This window comes from Apostichopus japonicus, chromosome 7 (genome assembly GCF_037975245.1).
Source record: "Apostichopus japonicus isolate 1M-3 chromosome 7, ASM3797524v1, whole genome shotgun sequence".
Taxonomy (NCBI): domain Eukaryota; kingdom Metazoa; phylum Echinodermata; class Holothuroidea; order Aspidochirotida; family Stichopodidae; genus Apostichopus; species Apostichopus japonicus.
This window is the reverse complement of record NC_092567.1, coordinates 17,895,584-17,920,514: the sequence shown is the minus strand read 5'-3', so window position 1 is coordinate 17,920,514 and position 24,931 is coordinate 17,895,584. Positions and strand designations below refer to the sequence as shown.

Genomic DNA, 24,931 nt, shown 5'->3' with positions numbered 1-24,931 from the left:
GCTTCATCATCTGTTACTAACAATGTGTTCAAATTTGTTGAATCACAGTGTTCTTGTGCTTAATTGTTTCTACCTGCAGGGTAAGTTGCATCACATAATTTAAAAAACAAAAAAGCACCCACGGTTACAGTTTACCGTTAATCAATGAATCACAGGTAGGGATGTGTCTATTGTATAAAGCTTTACAAGATTGATTGCCCTACACAACAAACAATAACAACACCACTGAACTGAACAATGTGGCAACAACTTGACACGTAGTTAATGTACATCCCACCCGCACAGTATACCCACAAAGAAATGTGTAATACCCACACGTTTATAGTACTCGAGTCCAGTTTTCTGCACTCGGACTTTAGACCAATTCCAATTTGGTATATCATCTTGCTTGGCAGATCTCTTATTTCTGAAGTTTACTCTTTGAGTGTCCAGAATGAGCCCTTATGTAAGGAGTCAATGCAGTCTTACACATTTAGCCACACATACAATGAATATCTTCTTGTTTAAAGCAAATCATATGAAGCCAATGCTTTGATTGGTTGCTGCTATTCGTCATATCGTAGATTCTTTGGCATAAACGATAGTGGCTTTGTAATTTATATAGAGACTGTGTGTATACGGTAATTCTCACAATATAACTCCATTTCAATTAGATCCTTTCATTGTTCATAGCTGTTTCAAAGTTATGGTTACAAAGATAAAACGGTGATCATTAGATGTCATTTTGATCTTAGTAGTACAGTGAAAAGCAGTGTGATGTGACAAACAATAATTCACAATAACACAGGCTGTCCTGAAATGACCATTGACCTCAACAACTGGCTTCTTGTACTAAATGTGATACATCAAAACACTAAATATGACATCTGTCCTTGTTGAAATATTGTGATAAACAATGGTTTCCACAATTTGACCCCTGGTGAACTCAAACGAATATATGACCTCCGCCCACAACATATCACAATATCACAATATTGGGACTACTAGCCCCCTTCATCATCTACATGGCTGGCTGGTGAATGCCAGCTGAACGTACACTCTCAGGCGCGTATCCAGGGAGAGGCGTTGGGGCGTGCGTCCCCCGGGTAAGAAAAAGAGGAGACAAAAAGAAAAGAGAAGAAAGGGAAAAAAGAGGGGGAAAATGAGGAGGAAGGAGAGGAAGGAAGGGAAAAGAAAAAGAAAAAAAGAGAGAAAAAGTAGAAAGGGAGAAAAGGAGGGAGCAGAAGAAAAACGCCAAGACATCGCCAAGATGGTGGTGCTCCGCTTAGATAGTACTTTGCGCCCCCCGGGTTAGAAAATCCTGGATACGCCCCTACATATGGTGTCCGACAAGGTTGTGTAATGTCAGAGTTTTTAATCCTTTTGGTCATCGACTAGATAATGAGAAATGTAACTGGGGCAGGTTTTCGAAGACTTAGATTTTGCTGACATGTTATCTTCTAAATTTGATCATGTTCAGAGGAAGACTAATAGAGTAGTGAATGAGGCAGCAATGGTTGGATTGAAAGTTAATGTTGGTAATAACAAGATGATGAGGTTAAATACACAGAATGAGCAGAAGTGAACGGTCAACGTTGTGGAGATTTGAGGATGCTGAATTTCCCTACCTTGGTGCAAAAGTTTATAAAATTGGGGATGCAACAGAAGATATTAAATGTAGGCTGGGGAAAGCTACGGTAGCATTCTGGAGCCTGACTAGAATTTGATACCAAGGAAAAATCGGGAGACAAACTAAATCACCATTCAAAACCCTTGTAAGATCATATTGCTGTATGGATGTAAGGCATGGAAGATAACGTAATTAGGAGAAAAGAAACTGGATACATTCAAGTATAAATACCTCAAGAAAATACTTAAAATAAGATACCCACAGACCATCAGTTATGAAGAGATTATGAGAGAGTGACCAACTTGGATAGGATAAGTAATGAAATCACGACGGGAAGATGGAACTAGCTAGGACATGTGCTGCGAAAAGACAGGGCAGGCAACAATTACATGGCCATGGAATGGACCACAGAAGGTTCAAGGCAAGATGAAGGCCTAAAGTAACATGACGGAGGACAGTAGAAAAAGAGAGGAGGAGAACAGGTTGGAATAGTTGGAACGAAGCCAGGACGGCAGCAGCGAACAGGACGAAGTGGAAAAAGACGTCTCGGCCTTTTGTGCCTCTTGTCACAGAGAGCGTTAACTTAAGGTAAAACTGTTTTGCATTACAACATGCCCTGTATGTAAACGACAATATTTCTGTAAGCATACACGTAATATCTGACAAAATACTGGACAGTGCTGTAAGAATACAACACGGACCTCAACGTTTAATGCAACAGTACGTACATCATCATTACGTACAGACGCAGACACAGTAGGCCTACCGTAGAGTTTGAACTGCACTTTATTTCGTATACATACACAGGCTTACAGTCTATTCTTATCGATACTTATCGATATAAATAAATGGCTGGATTTCCCACTTACATGGAATCCGAGACACACGTTGTAGCGTCTCCTTGACAGAATGATCTGGTAAAGCTGTCACAGTTTGACTGTTTAGTGATGAGCAACGCCCAATATGGTGTAAACGAAGGTGACACTGGTGTATTGTCCTGACGTTTCACGTTGAGGTTGACTGTGATTGCAATTAAAGTAGAACGATAGTGACAGAAAAAAAATCTCTCATTTTCATATATAATGTAGTTTATATGTTACCAAGCAACATATTTTTTTAATTTTCCAAATAGCACACCGGAAAGTTATAAAAAAGGGAATTTAAAACATCGTTTTTTCGTCTCCGTAATTTAGGAATTTGCAAACACTGCAACGACCTTGAACAGCCCTCAGGTCAGTGAATGACGTCACTGTGATGATCTTTTCTGTTGTGAACTGTTCAGTACGGAGCTGTGCGTGCATTTCGTGTCAGCATAACTGTTATTTTCCGGCGTAATGTTCAAGACATAAATAGATAATGAATATCATGGTGTTTCTTGATTTCTTCACCACGTGTTTACAAGTGTTTTTTTACGAAATTTACGGCGATTTCGCAACGATTTCCCCATATCTGAAGAGGTAACTCGCAAGCTGACCCAAAGTAACGTAAATCTCAAGATCACGTTTTTGGCGGGTTTTATACAGAGTGATGTATGAATGTGCTCACTTACCAGTCAAACTGGCACAATGACAATAGTGATGATAGTCTCAAACGTAGTTTAGTATAACATCCGAAAGAAAATCCAAAGTTCTAAACAAAGTAGATTCGCTTGTATGCACTAGGCCTACTGTAAAACATAAACGTTCCTTGTTCCGTGCGTCATTAAATCCAACAGAAAGGTTTCATTGAGCTTGAAATACAACCGCATTTGAACTCAATCGAGTAGTTAGTCTAGCTCGAACAATTTTCTCACTACATGCAATGCCTATTGCGTTTATTCACATGCATGCCTCGTGGTTTGGGCTTCAGGAGGAATCGTATTCTAGCCCAACTTCACGTAGGTCCGCAAACGGTACTTTCACACTGTGCAAACATAAGTGACAGTGTGCGCTAAGTAATACTTACACGATGTTTTGTTTCGCTCGAGCATACACACATTTCCTATTCGTATTACATTTAAAGTGGTTTGGAGGGTATGAACACATCTCTGCCCAAAAAAACTCTGCCTAAGCGACGTCCATGCCCCAATTGAAATTTGCACGTGGATTCTCTCCTCACATAGTCATTAGGTTGTTCACGTCTGACATGTCTTCCAGTTCCAACATTTACTGTTGCATTTATCGGGATATATATAAATAATGCGGCATAAAAGCATCAATCTTTCAAACTTTTTTTACTTTAGTGACCTTGCCACACGCAAATTTCAATTGGGCCCGAGATGGCTCTATGACCGATTATTCCGTAATTTACATTGGGGCAGTCGGCTTCACTAAAACGACAAGAAAAAGCAGGAACAATAACACCTTATTAAAACTAGACCGTTAAATGTCTCACGCAGTGTATCAAATCTCCTCTCTGGTTTAGGTTGTTTGTCGAGTCCAATATAGAGTAGGTTGCAACTAAACTTACACACTAAGTGCACACTGCTGAAGTACACTACGCCGAGCTCACTTTGTTATCATCATAATGACGTCACATGTCACTGTAGATCATGTGATCATCATATCGCTGTTCGCGAAAAGCCCAATTTTTGTTTAAAAAATCAACGAGTTTAGGATTTTTTTTAAGCCTTTCCCAACATCGGATTGACTTGAATTTTCACATGTGTAATATGGAAACCAACTAGAATACTCTTGAATAAAATCGTATTTTTCCGTCGATGCTGAAAAATCACTATCGTTCATCTTTAAACTGTATGTAGTATACTCCTATTAGCGTCTATATCAATCCGCCTGAATGTTCTCCTTCGGGAAAAGAGCCAAAAAGCAGTTTTTGACCTGTTACCAATCAGGATCTGGATTTGTGTGGCTTGCATGTTGAAGAACATGAAAGACTGACATGTTGTGCAAAAGTGGGTCGATTAAAGCAATTTTTATACCCCTTAGGGCCTCCCGGGAGCTATTTTTTCCCAAACAGGTTCTCAATTACGGAGTTTTCAGCCAATCAGATTGCTCGTGACGTCAGCATCAAACGCTTGGTAGTTCGAAGACATACACTGAGTTACACACTGACACCTAATAAAGTCTTGTTACGCGGTTTCCCTGCAAACGTCCTAACTTTTACTTTTAATGCTTGGATAACATGTTGACCTTACTTATGATACATGCGCTACATTCTATCGGTTTCGTGTTTACGTCATCCAAGATTCGTCAGCCGTTCTATTGAAATCGGAATTCGTTTCGTGGAATGGGTAGGCCTACACCAAAATCAACTTCACGACGCGAGTTCAGCCTTGAAAGAATATACGCAAAACAGTTTAGTGTATAGTTAAGGCTTCATAATTGACGCACCCCCGTAATTGACGCACCTTCAATTATTACTAGCAACGATACAGCAGGCCACCTAAACTTTTTGCAGTCAAGCAGAATAACATATTTCATGAGTTTGAATCCATTTCACCTATTTGATGACCAAATTGTGGAATCTTTAAGTTTTTAACACCCTTCCCCCCAGTTTTGTACGTTTTTTGGGCATTTGGAAATCTTGCACCCTAAAAATGAACCAACATTTCCTCAATATCATGGACAGCACTACTCTCTGGGACCTGATCTGTCTAAGCTTAGAGGCTCAAAGTATAGCAAACAGCATCTAAAGTCAATGGATGTATACTAAAGCCTTCACTACAGTAATCTTATCGACGAATGTGTCAATTTAGGGGTAAAAAAGAACTTGACACGGTAGACATTTTGTGGTCAAGTTCTGCTCAATTGTATGGTGCATAAGCACAGAACCTTAAATATTTTGAGATCATTACATTTCTGAGGAACCACACATATGAAAAACACATACAGTTGAGTGATTTTGATTTTTCCTTGATAGAAATCGTTGTTCAAATCCTTAAGTGCGTCAATTATGAGCCCACCATGCTACAGTATTATGTATTTCCGTCACTGCACTGTGTACACAGTTATAATACATATAGGCCTATATCGCATGTGTTATGTACCCCTGTACGAAACTTTCACTCTGCGATGTTATAGATAAATGCCTTCACAGAAATCTTCGATCAAAGTAGATCATACAATACTAGTGTGCTCAATATGTATAAACCAATTCCAAACACATCTACATATATTTACTAAAAGCTGCGGGTAATTTTGAGCGGGTATATCTTCGTTGCAACGAACGGATGCAGACATTTTGATAACCTCGAAGTGAAGGTTTTATTGTTATGACGTAACTTTTCCGACCAATCATGAGCGACTATTTATACACAATTGAGAACCTGTTTGGGAAAAAAAATCGCCTCCCGGGAGCAGCGTACGAACATTGCTTATTACTGAGTGAAGAGGTTTGTTACAAGCGACGGAAAAGCTGCGCTGTCATGGTACGGAAATTTTATAGTGCCATGAAAAGCATACTTGTCAGCTATCCAGTGATGGGTAGCGTCTAGCTAATGGGACCTTCTGTCGAGACTTATAGACCACATCACTTTTGGGAACTAGTGTGTAAGTCAATAGTTCTATTAATGGGCGTTTGCTACACGTAACGAAGACGTTTTCTTTAAGTCTTATCGGTGGCGCTACTCATTAACAAGAATATGCGACCAGTGGAAATTTCCCGAGAGAGTTCGGAGTATGTCATAAAGGGCGTGTCTACTGCAAAACATCGTCATACCCATGAGTGCAATTACTTTATTTTGGCGGCAAGATTAGACGCCGCATACAAAGCATTGTTCGTAGTGTGTACACATGTACGCAGTCTGTAAAACCATCGTTCGCGCGTATCTGTATGAATGCAATGGTAAAGCACTAGGTACAGGAACCTGTAACTTAAACAGTGTTACTGAAATGGCGGAGATAGAGACCGAGGAAAGCCTTTTCGACTCATAACTGTTTGTATAAACGAGAGACTGGTGTAGTTGTAGCGATACAGTGCACTGCAGGGTCGTGGAAGAGTGTATTCTTCGGTACGGTGTTAGCTATGATCATGACAGCTTGGCATCAACAGTCGAGAAAACAAAAAAAGGGAGAAAATATAAGGGATATACAAATGGTAATTACGTTCACGTCCAGCTGCGAAAGGATTGCGAGTAGAGTAGGCTGATAGCTTGTTTCTCCCAGTAATATATTCCATCTGCCCAGAAGAAAACTGCTAATCCCAGTTGAAACTAGATACCATTGTCCAGTTAATGGATTTTTTCCTGGGGCGTACTGACAGGTAAGCCATCAAATATTGAGGTTCAAATAATTAGAACCACCACCCACCCGACGAGTCGAATACTGCGAAACAACCACTCATTAAAAACTGAGCAGGGTTCTAAGGGAATACCAATGATTAGTATCCAGTTAAATACCATCTCCTCCTTCATATCTAGACGGGTTTCCAGGAAGGAATAGCAGTGTAGAATGATACTGCTAGCTAGGACTCTCTTCGACCAATAACACAGCTGAATAGAATGGCGTACAGCCTACCGAAGTTCAGCATACCGAGGGTCAGCCGACTGAGGTTCATCACACTGAAGGACAGGCTACAGCGGACTAAGACAAGCCTACTGAGATTCAGCCGACTGAGGGTCAGCCTACTGAGGTTCAGGGGACTGAAGACTAGCCTACTGAGATTCATCGGTCAGGGGCTAAGCCGACTGGGGTTTAGCGTACTGAGGGATCAGCCGACTGAGATTCGGCCGACTGAGGGTCAGCCTCCTGAGGTTTAGGGGACTGAAGATTAACCTACTGCAATTCATGGGACTAGGTCTCAGCGGACTGAAGTTCAGCGTATTGGCGTGTGTTAAATTTATCATTACCAGTACACTATGATTCACCTTATTGCTTTGTAGATTTAATTCCTTTTTCTTAAATAACGTTAAATAAAAAGTAAGGCAAACCAGCGACGTAGCCATGAATTTGAAGATGGCCGGAAACGACCCATCCCGAGTGTTCATTTTGGTTCCCTGGCCACTTGCTAACTTGAGACACCTCATTCAATATCACTTTTAAACCCTCACAACAAACGAGTTAAAATAGTAAGTAATTCAATACTACAAAATGTATTTAAAATTAGCAAGGTACATGTACAGAGTAGTCTTACTTTTCAACTTCTGATACTTGTAGATACAAAGATAGGCCAGAAATGTCTTTGATACAACTATAGCCTGTAATTGTCTTTGATACAACTGTAGGTTGTAGGATGATTCTTGTTTATTGTCCAATGTCTGGACTTCAATACATTTGACGTACTTAACTGATGGACAACATAAACTTGAACATTTCGTAATATAGCCAAATATGCAATGGCCTAAAAACAAATCTCGTTATCGCAGTGTAATAGCAGTGTAATAAGTATTTATAGGAAGTACATATCACATACGATTGCTAGCTGTTCTTGCAACAACTTAGGACGAATCATAGAATGGATGATAACGAACGTTGTCGACGTCGTTGTGCATACGGTTCGTGACATTCCATAGAGTGTGGTTAGGTAGGCAATATGTATTTTATTACACAGGGGCCAACTGTAGGCTTGTAATAGGGTATAGGCTAAATTTAGCTAATTGCATCTGCCAAACTAAGTAAGTAGTTGAATCAGTAGGCTTGAATGTTACTGCGATTATAATCGAGTTAACGGAGCTGACGAGTATCCAATAACAAAAGAGCACTGACAAAATACCATGCTAAAAAACGACAGTTTTTAAACATTTTTTCGACACTGCTCCCCCCCCCCCCCACCACCTGGCTACGTCCCTGAGGCTAACTGGATAATCCTTTGCTTTTGTAGTCTGTACTCTGTAGTCTTTGTTTTTCTTTTCCTTAGCAGGTTTACATGTCCACTTTCCTGTGCTAGCGGTTTAACCTATCCCTTCAGACTCAACGTGGGGCGACCTTACAAAACTGTCACCTTATTTTTTGTTGTTGCTCTAAGCCAGGCAACCTTGATAAATATTACACGAAGTGCTCCATATTTCACGTCGTCGGCTAGAATATGTAGAACGTCATATAACCACTATCACATAATATAAGATTTTCATCAACTTTTAGATATACGTATCAAATATGATCACATCAGTTTGGAGACACACATACCAGTGTTAAAGGGACAGGTTCTCGATTTTCGTCCAAATTTGATCATTTTGTAAGGCTTTTTTTAAATCTCAAAATGATGCGAAGAACGAATGCCGACCTCTTTATCATGTATCAGACAATAACAGTATTTAAAGTATGTCCATACTCTTCAGAAAGACAGTATTATTTGAATATTCCAATCGTTACGTCAAATTTCATATATTTAGTTTGCAAGCAGAAAACTTGGTATAATTTCACGTTTAACAGGACGGGAACATGCTTCTGATCCATGTGATTCCGTTGTAGACTTTAAGACTGAAATTTGAAAACCTCAAATTTTCGTCTAAGGCTATATGGTTTTCTATGGTTTTTCCAAATTTTGGCCAAAAATCACGATTTTTTAAATCTTCTCAAAATGATGTGTAAAACGGAAGCCGACCTTTTTATCATTTATCAGACATTATCAGTGTTTAAAATATGTCCATAAACTTCACAAAGACAGTCTAATTGAAAACTTCAAAGCCTTTTACTATAATTTAATATATTGAATTTTCAACCAAAATTTGATTAGATTTTCCGTTTTATCAATGTTTCAGTAAATGACACTTTTCAAAATTTCGTACGTCGTATGTAACCTGATTGTCGTTTTCAGTAAAACGCAGCTCTTCCATTTGCATGGGTCAATGTGTAGAGATATGATATACCTGCATATACCTATCACACGCACTATTTAGAAAATGATTGGTACATTTAATTATTTACAGGGCCGTCACCAGAAGGAGAATGGGAACACAGGCAATCTCTCCTCCCTTCGCAACATTTACTTCCAAATGGCTTCTGTAACACACCCACGCAAATTCATATACACAAATGTAGTTGAAATGATGGAAGTTATAGCACTATTTTGCATCAGGGTCATTACCGAAACAATTTTCCTCAAAGGCCTTTCCCCAGAGCATAGGTCAGCAAATTGTGTGCCCCGGTCCCCAAGAATTCGAACTGGAATTGGAGGGTAGAGCATATATAGTGTCATAGAAAGTTATATGTCAGAATACAAGCGGGGGGGGGGGGGGTGTCTTTGTCCCTCACACCACTCAGGTTGGCTATGCCCTTGTCTACAACCAATCATCAGTCCCACCCTAACGCAAATATAGCAAAGTTAAGGGGGAGGGTGCATGTGGGATGTACATCCCCCGTTGTCAATCTAAATATTCCCGAAAATGCACCAAACAATGCAGTAACGATACAGTAACAATGCATTTACGTGTATCTAAAGTAACGTTTGGTCTAACAATGCAATTACAGTAAAGTTGCAGTAACATTGAAGTAAAATTGCAGTAACAAGGCAGTCACAGTAAAAATACAGAGAGATTGCAGTTACGTTTATCTGCAGTAATGTTTGTAATAACAATTTTGTTACAGTATAACAATGCAGTTAAGTTGATCTCGTACAGTTATGTTTGCAGTAACAAAGCCATCACAGACGAAAATACAGTGAGAATGCTGTTACGTTTATCTGCAGTAATGTTTGTAGTAACAATGCAGTTAAGTTGATCTGCAGTAATGTTTGCAGTAACAATGTTGTTATAGTAAAATACAGGGGGGAGGCAGTTACCTTTATTTGCAGTAATGTTTGAAGTCACAAAGCCGTTACCGTAACAATGCATTTACAGTCAAATACCGCGAGAATTCAGTAACGTTTATCTGCAGTAATGTTTGCAGTAACAATGCAGTTACAGTCAAATACCGGAGAAAGCAGTTACCTTTATTTGCAGTAATATTTGTAGTCACAAAGCCGTTACAGTAAAAATGCATTTACAGTCAAATACAGGGAGAATGCAGTAACGTTTATCTGCAGTAATGTGTGTAGTAACAATGCAGTTACAGTCAAATACAGGGAGAATGCCGTTACCTTTATTTGTAGTGATATTTGTAGTCACAAAGCCGTTACCGTAATAATGCATTTACAGTCAAATGCCGTGAGAATGCAGTAACGTTTATCTGCAGTAATGTTTGCAGTAACAATGCAGTTACAGTCAAATACAGGGAGAATGCAGTTACCTTTATTTGCAGTGATATTTGTAGTCACAAAGCCGTTACAGTAAAAATGCATTTACAGTCAAATACAGGGAGAATCCAGTAACGTTTATCTGCAGCTATGTTTATGGTAACAATACCATTAAAATAATATTTCAATCGGCTGATCTACAGTAATGTGTGTAGTACAATACCGTTACAGTAATAATGCGATCACAATGCAGTTATGCTGATCTACAGTGACGTTTGCAGTAACAAAGCAGTCACAGTAAAAACACAAGGGAGAATACTGCTAGGTTTATCTGCAGTAATGTTTGTAATGCAGGTCAGATTAACAATTCATTTACGTTTATTTCACGCCATCAATTACATGTCTCGTAGCAATCAGTGGATAGATTATCAGCGAAATGCCTTGTGTTATGAAGTTACGTGTCGAGTACGTTAGCTTCCTGTGTTGGCAATGTAGCTTCTTCCTCTCGGGAAGCAAATGATACTGAACAAAGCACGCTGTTGCTGCAGTGGGTCACAGGATTTTTTTCCGACGTTGGCACTTCAAAGACCAACTGGACAATTCGTTTCGTTCATTTCTGCCATTTAATCACAATGATTTAAAGATAAAAATTCCTTATATATATTTATAGAGCTAATTAGGTGAACTTAGAAATTTTACTCGAGCACAAATTGCACTCTTGCTTGACCTTGTACAATGTGATAGTTGCCAGGTGCTACATTCCTGTGGTTAACATATTGTAGTGGCTATCATTTAGAACATTCTAAAAAATTGGCAGTACATTTCTCAAACTTTGTATCCGTACCATTTGAACTCTACAGCAAAGGTAATCGCAAAATTGCAGTTTTAAGCAACGTATTCTCTCCACAATACTCTCCACGTTTTATGAAGTTCGAAACTTGATATAAAGTTCAACATAGTAAGTTTTAGGAGTAAGTAGGCTACACATGAATAATATCGGTATTTGTTTAGTCTCTTCATATCCCTGAAACAGTTGAATTTACTTACCAAAAACATATCAAGCCAGTACTACCCTCTAAAATAATCAATCCCATACCATTAGGCTAAACGACGTAAATATCGATGTTTTCAAGTATTTCAATGATAATTTAATAAGTAATACGTTCAAAATTAAACCGCTTATCTCCTCAAACATACATATGAAGTAAGGTAAATTAGCATCCCACTAAGTGTGGACAAAACCCCACTACTTCAATCCAGGATCGCCCACTTCAGTCCCAGACCTTTGATGGTAGGCCTATCATTTCTGTAAGGTGAGGTTTTTTTCAAACGGAGGGGAACTTCTGCATCCTACCCCGTCATCCACAACCCCTCCCTTTGCCTCGTCCTCAGCGCCGCCCCCGCAACTCACTTAATGCAGGTAATCAAATGAATGTAAGTACAACCTCGTTTACTTAGGCATCTTACTATGTGATAGGTAATACATTGCTTTGCTCAAATTGACACGAAAAGACCAACTTGAAGGCTAACGAAATAGATGGTTACGCTATACATCAACTATAAATGGCCACAACAAGACACGGGCTGTGGGAGAGTGTTTAATCTAACGGGGCACAACATCCGAGATGCAGCGACATATGTGGCTTTGATGTGAGGGGTAATTAAACAAACCAACAAAGTTACATTAGAACAATTCGAATAAAACGGATCCTCTTGGCAGCACGTATCACAAATTTCAGCATTTGAATGATTTTCAACAAAAGCCACATGCTTTTACTTCCCTTTTTTCTGTCACCTCTTAAGCAACAGCACTTTTACGATATCAACTAGACAAATAATACTTTTTGTTACCAAGAAGGGGGAGGGGAACTTTTGATCAAATAAAAGGGCACTTAAGGTTACTTCACAAAACTGGGGCGGCATGTTTCCCGGCTGCACCCGATGGGAAAATGCATCTTAAGATACAACGTAATACAACTTGGGTTATTATTCAATCACCAATGCCGTAACTTCGGTGATGACTATCGCACTCTGAGTCCGGCGAGAGGATCTTCCGGAATCATGATCGTCGTCAGAGGCAGCACAGCAACAGCCACAACAACATAGGACAATTACTATGATGATTATAATGCCTATGACATCAAACGGAGCATCTGAACCGCCCGGGTCACCTGTTTGAACGAAAACATGAAGGTTATTATGTATAGGCTGCATGCCACATTTTTTAAAATAACATTCGAGAAAGTGACCGTAATAATTCAATAGAACGATTGTGCAAACTATGATTTTTGTTTCTAACTCCGCACTTTAGAGCACCCTGGGGCTAGGGACATAGGCGTAGGAGCCCAATTTGATTGGGGGGGGGGGGCTGTAACGACTTGCCCGAAAAATATAACCAAAATTAGTGCGCGCGTTCAACATGTTAATGTGCATATCATATAGGCATGCATCGGTTATTACATCGCATGCCAATAACATACAACCATTTGCTGTGTTATTATCGGTTTAACCATTGAAAAACACATTGCAATTTATTTTCCTTTCAGTAGGTGCCCGAAAAATTCAGAGACATTTGCCATAATCTTTTTCTATCATTGTGATAACGCAAGGGAATCAATGCATGGGGTATCAATGAATTAATTGATGTTGAATGTCTTTATAGATTGAAATACATTGAAATACATTTTTTTCGGTCAAGTTATTACGATTTATAAAAATAAAGGATTAACATTATGGCGTATACCGAAGAGCCGACTTTATCAGCACTTAAACCTTAAAGGAACATCCCAGAAAAATGATCTTGTTTTAATGGTAAACATCTTGAAAACCGAAATCTTTAGATACCTTACCAGCACTCAAATATTTGCTTTCTCATTGACTATACTTATCAACATTATGACTTCGCCTAAAATCCTCCCTTAGAGGAACCCTAAGCATAACATATGCTTTTTGAGGAGGGGGTGGGGTAGGGTAATATTTTGATGTTCTTGTTTGTCCCCTTGTCTCCTTAATTTATAAAGTATACACTTCAGAATCGTTTGTAAACAGGCAGTATAGGCTACATTGGTTTTCAATGTCGTTCCTCTATACATAAGACTTAAGTACTGTTCTAAACAAACAATTTTTTTTTGGAAATCTGATCATGAAGGTAATCTTATCTAGGGGTGACGGTACCCTCACAAGGATATGTCACCGAAACTTGTATTGATTACCATACGTTACAATAATAATGATAATAATAATATCAGTTTAACCACGAAGGGTACTATTGTCGTCCGAGGCAACATATGAGTCATTTTTCAAGACACAAACGCCGCCGATTGGTTCAATGAGCCGATAGCAACCAATGTCCCAAATTCAATTCTGCACCTCAACGTTCTTAGTCCTATTAAAATATTCCTCACAAGGCAGGGGCATACCCCTCCCCTCCCCGTAACTTCCCAGGGTATAGCATCCGCCACCGGAGGGTCGCCAAGATGATCACAATACCGGTCACCAAGCAAAGAACGTTGGATACCAGGGTCTTTAAGATACAGATGTTGTCCCATTTCTTAAGTTCACAATACGGCTGCCCGCGGTCATGATATGCATGCATAGTTCAATGTATATCAACATGTCTATTTCTAGTACTGTTTTATGTTGTTTACAACTGGTTTCTCTACTTGACTAGATTAATGTTAGGTTAGATAATATTGGACTGTTTTATCTGATCCTTCTACTGCTTACTTTCATTCTGATTTGAGACCTCATTGATAAGTCGCCGTACAAGGATTTCATACTGGGAATTTTCGTGCATTATATTTACGATTTTAATGATTTATAAAACGGTACATTACCTGTAGAAGACAAAGTCCAAACAGTTTCTGCAGCTGTGGCATTGAGTTTGTTCAATTCTAGACAGGAAACAAAGAACGCATTAAGCTGAAAAGTCTAACAAATGAGGTTAGGGAACGATAATATTTGTCATCCCACAAGCTTTTAGTAGCTTCCTTGTTTAATCCCTTCAAACATTTATTTTGTTTTAAGTCTCTTGTCTAAACAGATCATTGTAAATTCTTTGAACAGTGTTGGTTGAAAGAAAGTTGAAGTGATTTGAATTGAAATTATCGAGTGGATAGGTCTTTACCGACTCGCTGGTGCCACGGTGGTTCCGAGCAGTGAGGTGCACATGACTTCAAGGGTGTGTGTGTGATGGGGGGGGGGGAGGTTGCGGTAGGTGTAATTCAAATTTCCCTGGCTGATTTAGATACGTGGCTGGACCATTATGGGATGGCTAGATGCGAATCATGTTTTTGTTATAAAGTTTACATTTTAAAATTTGCTACAATTAACTGATGCATCCTATTTGATGGAAGCAAGGAAATGTACAAGCAATATCACACTACAATCCTCTAGAACCCCAAGATACATATGCCCCGCCTAAGTTTGCTGCATGTACAACCCGAAAAGCAAAATTTGGGTATATAGCTTGTGGGATAGTGCTCAGAGAGGTACGTAAAACTTAGGGTTCAGTATATATTAGGGTCTCTATATTGGGACTTGACTAATCTGTAAATTCAGCCTATCTGGCAGAATAGGTCCAACAAGCATATGTGACTATTCACATTAAATTAAACACTATCCCAGGCATCCTACACAAAATATAAGCTTTAATTCATTCGAACTGATTATAAAACGCAGTAGAAAGTAAATTGGTTTCAAATATGTAGCTAAGATTTTCGATATACATAATGTAGAATATATATTTTTGAGGTAACAAGTCACCCGATATGGCAAATAAGATTGATTCCGTGCCTTCTTACATTTGACTAGCGTACTTGAGTATAACTTAAAATTGACATAAGAAACTAAGACATCCTCTGACAACCTGATATAATTTATATTACTTTGATATTAAATAAATATATAAATAAACTGTTTATTGTAATTCACATGAATAAAAACTAACGAACCTGTGTACATCTTGAGCTTGTAGCAGAACGTATCCTGCTTTTCTGAGAATTCACCTTTTTTTAACGCTTCGTTGATTTCATTAGAAGTTATGTCTGAATGTCATGCTCAAAAGTAAGGCCTCTGTTTTATAGGATCACTGTGTGACGTCATAGTCTTTTCAGTTGTATGAAGCTGTTAGTTTCGTTTTCCTTACATGTTTACAAAGTTATTGTATACATACATGTTTGGCAGAGGTTCAACTGATTGCTTGTGAACTCCATGTCACGGATCAGGAAGTTAAATACGGACAAGCATTGGGAGGGGAGGAAGGGGTGGGAAACGGGATTAATGGGCGGAAAAGTGGATACCATAGACTTCACTATTTTGGAAAACAAACTTAACAAGCGACCATGACATACTTTTTGTGAAAAAGCATGAACATCGCATCCTGTTCATAAAATCAAAGTGTTCTTTTCATGAAAGAAAACCACCCTATGTTATAAATGAGAAATAAATGCAAGAATGAATAAACTCCGTATAGGTGAACGGGGTTCTGCATATTCCCTGTACTTCACGGCAAATGAACACTGGAAAAATATTCACTCCGGTTTACAATATGACACCATGCATCACTTTCCAGCAATTCAATCGTCTGTTTTCCGAGAATCCACAGTGCTTTTGCAAAAGGCCAGATTAAGTTAGATTACATGGAAATGCAGTTCCTCTTGTTAGAATTAACACTTTTTTAAACTAATCATTTATTTATGGGTCAATAGAGACAGTAATCTTAAACCTGCCATCACAATTATCTGCAAATTTTTAAACTTTAAAACTGCCGGTATAGTCATACAACAGTAGTTAAGTTTAGAACTCTGAGACAGACCATTTGATTATATATCGGTATAATATGACATATATGGTAAAGGTTTGTAATGCTACATCACCCAAACATAAGTTTCACAGTTCGGTTCTATCGTTGAGAATTCAGTATCCACAGTAAGTCGTATGTTAAAAGCTTAACATGAAGATTGCTTGCTACGCTGCACGTTGTCAAGTCACAAAAATGAAATATAAATGATAAAATGGCAGTATTTAATGGGCCTATACTGCACACACTAAGAAAAAATCGCTGGTGCAGGTCACATTATACCTTTTTATACGTAGATGAATTTATTTCTTTTACTTTGGAATATTGTTATCTATATACATCCAGAACACTCGTTAGCACACCAATTGCGTTTATATTTATGTTTGTATATAGGCCTATATATTCTTTATAAGTGAAATATGGTGCACTTCGGCTAATAGTTAACAAGGTTGCTTTGCTACACCAGTAGAAAGGACGTGAAATCCTATTTGCGTTCAAAGTCCAACTATCATGTTTTGAATCTCATCGATTTGTCATTTTATTTTATGTTAAGTTATCGCGTACGTGCGAAATTTATATTGTTATATATTATAATTTGCTGAATAAAATCAAATCAAAATCACACGGTATAATCCCAGTGTGAATTTGATTCACCTTTTCCCCGACAGAGGATGGTAAGTCCTTCCTAAGCTGAGTCCTGAAATCACTGGAAGGTACTGTCAAATCACATTGTTTCTCTATAATCACTATTCACTTTAAAGAAGCATTTGAAAACTTATCTTTTTAGGCTTGAGTATGGGCAATAATCTTATTCGCTGTTTTATTCACATTACTGTGCCCATTTTTATGTATATTTATATTTTTATGTTCTTTATTGTGGTTTATAACCCTGTCTTATATCATTTCTTTACTTTTATTGCTGTTGTTATTACTTTTAGGTATTCTTACGTTGGTAATTTTATATTCCAGGTATTGGTTCTTTTGTACAGTGCTCTTGAGCATGTTTTATTTCGTGATAACAGCACTTTAATATATGGTATTTATGGTTCATATTTAATATAGTGACTCTGCTCCACACACATATACCATTACAGTGTCGAATGTTCAACTTAGCTCCATGAACCGGCATATCAGAACGGTTGGAGATTAACATTCAGCCTTTCAGAGATGACAGAACGCACATGGCTATTAAAGTATTTGTTTTTGTAAATAATTGTTTTCTTTGGTCATTTTTGGTATAAATTCAGCCATATGAATTTAAATACAAGCCAGGTGACATCTCTGCTGTTCCTGCAGTTGTTGTTAAGTATTCAGAATCACAAAAAAAAAATTGCTTTCCTGTTTGGTTTGAGGACAGGACCTCTGATGTTATTTTAGTTATTCATTAATTTGGGACTTCAATGGAATATTGCCTTTAGTACATTTCATCTCATTTTGTGAAAATATTGTGACAGGTTGGTCAAAGAGGAATGCCAGACGACCATCTCAGATTTTTCTGATACTGATCTGATGTGTTCCCCGATGTCCCAAAAGGAGGAAAATAGATCTTTCAAAATATGCATAGATTAAAAAAAAATATTTAGTCTGCATACATGAGAAAAAGTACATTAAAATAAATACCTGTTGAGAAGATGCTGAATTTAATGTTGTCAGACCTAGGTGCCACCATATCCCAGCCACCAAATATGTTTCTGACTTATTGTTGCTCATTTTCTTCCTTTTGAGACATCTAGGCATAAACACTGTATATTAATAGTAACATCCGAATCTTGTTCATTTGGTTTGGATTGAACCAGATATCTTGAATAGTTTGACCAACCGAAATTTATTTCAAGTAATAGTCATTAAAGGTGTATACAATAGTGTAAAAATACGCTTCGAGACTTTTTATAATAAATTACCACAATGCTGTTCCTGAAGAGTTTGTTCTAGCATGTTCCCATGTTTAAATTGTCGAAAGAGATAAGTCTTTTATGAAATCATTCGTAAAATTCGTAGATTAAAATTTATAACTTCAGCTCCTCATCAACCAAGTCTCGATTGGCAGATGTGGTTCGCGGCTCTCGGCTCGGCCCGACAAAATCCTTGGTTCATCAGGCTGATCTATCGCATATTAACCAATCAAGAGGAACAGTTTGCTAAAAGGAAGCATCTTCTTTGGGCTTGCCTCCCCATCCCCTCATCTTATTTTTCCCAAACCTAGACCTCCCAGCAATAGCTTTAATAAAAACTTTATTTAAAAAAAAAACTGCCTCTTTATTTTTCGAAATACTCTTTAACACGCCTTTAAAAACCTTTATTTTTATTTTAAGATAAAAAAAAATATTTAAAGATTTAGTTTAGGGTAGGAATATTGTATTCAGTCATGCTAACCATTGGCCATTAAGTTTTTGTGGAGAGCCATGCATGATTCATTTAAAAACCTTTATTTAAAACACGGCTCTTTATTTTTCAAAACATTCTTTAAAACCTTTAGTTTTATATTAATTTTTTAACGATTTAGTTTAGAGTAGAAATATTGTATTCAGTCATGCTAACCATTGGCCATGTTTTTGTGGACAGCCATGCATGATTCATTTGAAAACCTATATTTAAAACATGGCTCTTTATTTAAAAAAGACTTTTTAGAACCTATAGTTTTATATTTAGTAAAAAATTTTTTTATACGATTTAGTTTAGAGAAGGAATATTGTATTTAGTCTTGCTAACCATTGTCCATTCAGGTTTTGTGGACAGCCGGGCATGATCCATGCAGTGATACAAAACAGACTCACAAATAACAGTTAATGTAAGTCAGGTATTTGAAATAAGGACCACAGATGATGTAAAAATAGGCATAGATGGTGAGTATGTTACAAATAAACTTCATTTTGGACCTTTACAAACCAATATTTTCATGTTTGAAGCCTTTAAAAACCTTCACTTCTTAATGTACAACCTTTAAAGAAACCTATATTTTGTTGAAGCGCCACTGGGTGGTCTGCACACCCTGTTTATCTGTCACATTATAGAATTGTGGTATCGGAACCACCTCTATTCTAGTATTAGGTTTCTTCGTGGTCTTTTACTTTCCAGTGATATCTGTCCGGGTATCAGATACTCTTCACTGAAGCTAATCGGGACGAGTGTAAAAAACTATCTCAGAGTTTGTTGAATATAACAGCTATGACGAGGTGGAAACTCTTGCTGAATTTCCAACGAACCATGTTTGCTACGAAGGGTGATTTCCCGGTGTTGTCTGTTCTGTTATATATTCAAGAACATATACTGTACCTTTAAATATATCTGTGCCAAGCTAATTACATAATAGCATGTTCAATACATACTCTTCAAATTAATACACATTCCGTTGTATTGTAACTCTGACCTGATCAAAAATACAGGAGACAGGCTCTCAACTATGAAATTTGTGCCTGCATACGATCTTTGATACCCACGCCTTGGAACCTCTGGTAATTTTTAGTTACCTTTTCCAAAAACAGCAAACAACAGAGTTCTCCTGATACAAATGGGTACTTCAAAATGAAAAGAAAAGTCAAACACTGCCGTACTCATTACATTTATATTTTGTTTCACACCTCTCCACTGTTTGTGTATTTTCTGTTTTTGGTTTCTATAGTTGAATTTTTGCACGGTGAATTCCCACGAGGAGTTTCCGTGAATTTCCCTCAAAACCTGTTCCGATGATTGAGAAGTTTTTATTCCAAACTGATAGCAAATAGCTCTGAAAACTTGATAACAATAGATAATTGTGGCTTTAATTCTTATGTAGACATGAGAAAGTGTGATAGTATTGTTGGCTTCCAATAATGAAAATGGTTTTACTTTCTAGGTGCAAACCAGTGGCTATAAAATTTCATATTCAGTTTATGTACAGGTACGTGAAAGGGAGAAATGCGCCATCTCTTGCACACCTTGCAGGAATCTCAAAATTACACACGCTGGAGTAGGCCATTAAAAGCTTTCTTCCCTGTAACCCTGCATTGGAGAAACAAGTGTATACATTTCCTCCTCAAGAAGATACAAATCCCTCTTAGGTAATTTGTCAAGAGGGCTGCTGAGAGGGCTGCAGCATCCTGCAGCCAGGATGCATAGGATGTAATCTTATGTGTTGTGAAGTTTCCCAAATTGGGCATTGTACGTGTGCCAGGATACTCTCCAAACTTTTCCTCCTTCCCTTAATCCTCTTTTTGTCCCTCCACTGTTTATCTCCCACCTCTCCTCTTCCCCAGTTGGTTTCTTTCTTTCTTCTCTCCATTCCTTGTCTACTAATCCCGTTACATTTATCTCTTTGTGTTCACCATGCTCAATTAACCTATCTGTATTCTGTGCATGTTTTTGTCCCTTCTGTAACTGTTACTTGTCATTATGCCTCTGAAGAAGATCCTGCTAGGATCGAAACGTCAGGCCAACTTACTTTCACACACTCTCGAAACTTGTTAGATATTGATTTGGCCTTGCCTGCAAAAGACTTTGCATCAGCTGGTCTGCTTTCTTGTTGACACTCTTGTTGTGCCTTAATAAGCTTTCATCTGATTATCTTTTCCATTTGGTTGCAGTTCTCGATCTTATCGACCATAATCCATTCCCAAAGTCTCCACCAAAGTTTATCCGAGCAAAGCTATACCATTATCATTTCACTTCTTGGAGGTAAGCGATCTTCTTTCTTACCCTTTTTTTTTCTCCAGAAAACATCTGTTTTTTTATTCTTCAATCTTAGGTGATAAAAGTTGCTATTATAGATTGCACATGTAAACTTTTCTATGTAATGTCAACTTCAGATTCTTTAAAATGGAAACCATGGCAACAATCATTTTACTCTTCAAGGTTTAAGTCAGTAATTGTTTTCTACCTATGAATTTACTGTCGACGAGACACACTTGCAAAATATTGTAAATGCTGAAACTAATCGAAAAGTTTGAAGATGATTTATAGTCTTGTAAACCTAAGACGATGGTTAGCTTTGCATCTTCTTGTAACTTAGTCCAGAACAGATTATGGAAATGCATAGGAAATGTCCTCTTATTTTTTTTTATAATAACAAGCTTTTAGAGTGATTGTTTAGCTGATTTGTTTTACTCTTCAAACAAATATTAAATCACAATCTTCTCTCAATTTTTCCTTCAGCAAAAATTCAAAGAACTGGTGGAGAAGAAAAGAAGTGGAAACATACCTTAGCCCTGTGACCAAAGAAAGTCAAGCTATAACATCGTTTGTTCAAAGTTCTGGACTAAAATATGTGAGTAAAAATACCTCCAAGTGCGCTCCAATCTATGATCATGAACAAAGGAGTAGGTTTGTAATTGAAGGAATATTTCCCAGTCGATGAAGTTGAAAATGTCTACGTCTTTTGGGTCAAACCATTGACTTCAATGCCTAATATCTGGTTTGACTTTTCGGTAGATAAAATGGATGCTATAGATACAGTTATGGAAGCTTTTAGAATTAGAAGATAAAATTAACAATTGGAAGAGTCTCATAGAGTTATCGGTGAGATGAAGACAGAAGAAGGTTTAGTGTCGTCAGGGTTATGCCTCCATTTAAACAATAACTCAAAACACAAAATGGTTTTGATTCTTTGTTAATTAGTGTCATCAGAGATGCTTTTAATGATACTGCAATTAAAAAGAGAGTGGCCATGAAATGGAAAATGATCTTAGTTACCTCTGTAAAATGCTTATATATGCGCCTTTGAGATTTGAGACATACACACACATACACAAAAATCAATAAATGAAAATATGTAAATAAATTAAATAAAAACGAGAAGTTTGATGATTTTCATTAGGCCAACCAAATATATAAATTTAATTGTTCAATTTTGTTGAGTGCTACTTTTGTTGGGTGTTACTTTGCAGGAATTTTGTCAACCAGGAGAGTATTGTTCAAACTATCATTTTATTTGATCCAAGGAAATGATTCATTTATATTTTATATTAAATGAAAATGTTGAAATAATTTATTAGCTCTCTAGTTGTTTTGTGACGTAGGCAGGGGTTGAAATAAGGATTTGTGGACCAGGAGCCACTTTCTAAAAAAGTGGCTCCTGGTTCGCAGCAATTTCAGTAGGACCAGGAGCTATTTTCTCACTACCAGGAGCTAAATAGGAGAAACAAAATTCAAGTACGGCATGTACGTACGTATCAGTACAGGTGTTGTGCGATATATAAACCATGTGCACCAGTGCTATTGTGCATGCACTCGTCCGATCAGTGATTTATCAAATCGCTAGCAGTTACTATATAGCACTAGCATGCAATTTAGTTTCAGGCTTCTGTGCAGCGCATGATAAGGCTGATATTTACAGGAGTATGCGGGCGCTTATTTGCCAACAAAAAAGCGCCCGTGCGTATTGTATTTTCATGTCCAGGGGCGCTATTTTAGTGCTTGCGGGCGCGAATAGCGCCTGGGCGCCCGCTTATTTTAACCCTTGGACGTAGGGTGATTTTTTTTTCAATATCAATACTAATGTCACTTTAGAGTAAAAAACATGAATTGCAAAATGTTAATGTCAGTGTTGTATTTTCATATGATTTTTTTTTGTTTCCATAGAAATCAAAAAAGAAAACTGGAGGCTATTTACACTGGTTTCTGTCGACTATGAGACACTATTTTGGTAATTTAAGTGGACCAGTTCTTATATTTTCTATATTTATACCTGTTTTAATGATAAGCATCTTTAGGTAAAGTCTGTATTGCAGCCGAAAAGGACTTTTAGTGAGCTTCATCACATTGAGAAATGTAACATTTTAAGGCTAAGGGGTAAGGGGACCATACCAATTTGTAGTTTTTTTTTCTAGTAGTATTGTTTTTCTTCTTCATCATATTTGGTTCATTTTGGTTGATTTATTGCCGGAGATATGTAATCTTGACAGCAAACTTATTACACAAGAAAATTTTTAGCGATATCTTTTAGAGAATCATGTTGGTCATGATTAACGAACATTATATGCATGAAATGAAATTTCACATTACTTGAATGCAAACCTACCAAAGGTGTTGTAATGATATGGCAGACTTGTGTGTTTTGGCACCATTTGCAAAGAAGTCTCTAAAAAAGAAACATTTTTTATAAAGTTTGCAAAGAAACTTCTCATCTGTCGAAAGTAAAAACTTTTTTGGGATCTTGAAAATGAGCGTTGATTTATCAGTGCCAGTCTTCCGATTATTTTAACTTGGTTCTTTTAACTTGGTTTCAACTAAGTATATGCTTTCTCTCTTCGATATAAAATGTCAAATTGTTCTGCGGTAGGACTATTTCTGTTAATAGAAATTCCTGGACTTTACTCGCCTAAATAAATTATTACAAAATATTGATTATTTATTATATTTGGTCGTCTCGCTTGAGGTCAGCAAATTTGAGCAATCGGTCATTGTGCTTCACCGTTAACGTTATCATTTTACCAAATGTACGTCCAAGAGCTGTACCACAATGTAAAACTAAGTCACCAAAACAGAACTAGCATTGCTCGATACAGGTTGCAAAATCCTACAATGGAATGACGAACTTCTTTACTGGTTTCAACCTCTGGACAAACAACCAGTGTCCATGGCCTACTTTGTTAGGATGTAACTAACTTTGATGTGAAAAGGCATCTCATGAGCTGATATGTTATAAATGGTAATATGGAAAGAAAGCAATCTAAAACAATATATTGTGTCGTCATTTAGTTGTTAGCAATGTCGAGAAATTCACCAAGGTTAATCAGTTTATGATGTCGTTCCCGAAGAACGGGATAAATAAGACAACGCCACGATATCTTTATCCCGCTTGATTACAGTACAATCTTGATTTGGATAAGTTCTACGAATTTTCTGATGGTTCCCAGAAATCGTATATGCCATTTCTTATTTCAAATGATCTGGTTGATGAATACCGCTATACGTCGTATATACCGCTATTACTTCAATTTAATAATGAACATTCTGACAGATGAATTGAAAAAGTAGGCTGAGACTGATAACGCTTACTTTAGAACGTGAAATAATTCGCCCGATAAGGATATCAGTTGTGTTTTCTGCTTAATTTCCTAATGATTCATTTCAATTTAAATGATACAGTTTTTCTAAAATCTCCAACGTTAAAAACCTTGGTAACTAAATATGAAAATTAATTTACCTTGAAGTGAATGTTAACTTGGAAACGAATCCTTTGCGAACGACGATACCTTGATTTAATTTCCAAACTAGCTTGATCTCTATTCCAAATAAGAGATTCAACCTTGTGTCGGTTCTGCCAACCACAGGATAGTCCTACTAACTTCCTATAGGGAAACAACTATCATGATATATATATTTAGCGTGTTTAAGGTTTGAAAGTGTCGGTCTATACAAATGATAACACAACTGAACTAAATCAATGGAAAGTATAACAGCTAAGATTATTATATTTCAATGATTACACTAAAGATTCCGGAAACATGGAGAAAGATATTCCAACTCAATCAAATATTAATTCAATAAATGTTTTACAT

General features: G+C 37.4%; 2 protein-coding genes and 1 long non-coding RNA gene across 7 annotated transcripts in view; 2 read left to right on the top strand and 1 right to left on the bottom strand.

The window, feature by feature from the left end:
* Positions 1–24,931, bottom strand: part of LOC139969550 (uncharacterized) — a 204,661-nt gene that overhangs the window by 23,710 nt on the left and 156,020 nt on the right. For 2 of the 4 annotated variants that reach the window (XM_071974641.1, XM_071974643.1), the window contains exon 1: positions 2,479–4,336. The exons of the other annotated variants lie outside the window; for them this stretch is intronic. The gene's annotated coding sequence lies outside the window, so the exon portion shown is untranslated. Of the gene's footprint in view, positions 1–2,478; positions 4,337–24,931 lie in introns of those variants that run through there. 4 annotated transcript variants of the gene reach the window in all.
* Positions 1–24,931, top strand: part of LOC139969548 (lipase maturation factor 2-like) — a 308,807-nt gene that overhangs the window by 169,802 nt on the left and 114,074 nt on the right. The gene's annotated exons all lie outside the window — the stretch shown is intronic.
* LOC139969556 (uncharacterized) lies at positions 20,986–23,239 on the top strand. Its single transcript, XR_011793762.1, has 3 exons — positions 20,986–21,107; positions 21,585–21,696; positions 23,010–23,239. It is a non-coding gene; the product is annotated as an uncharacterized lncRNA (long non-coding RNA).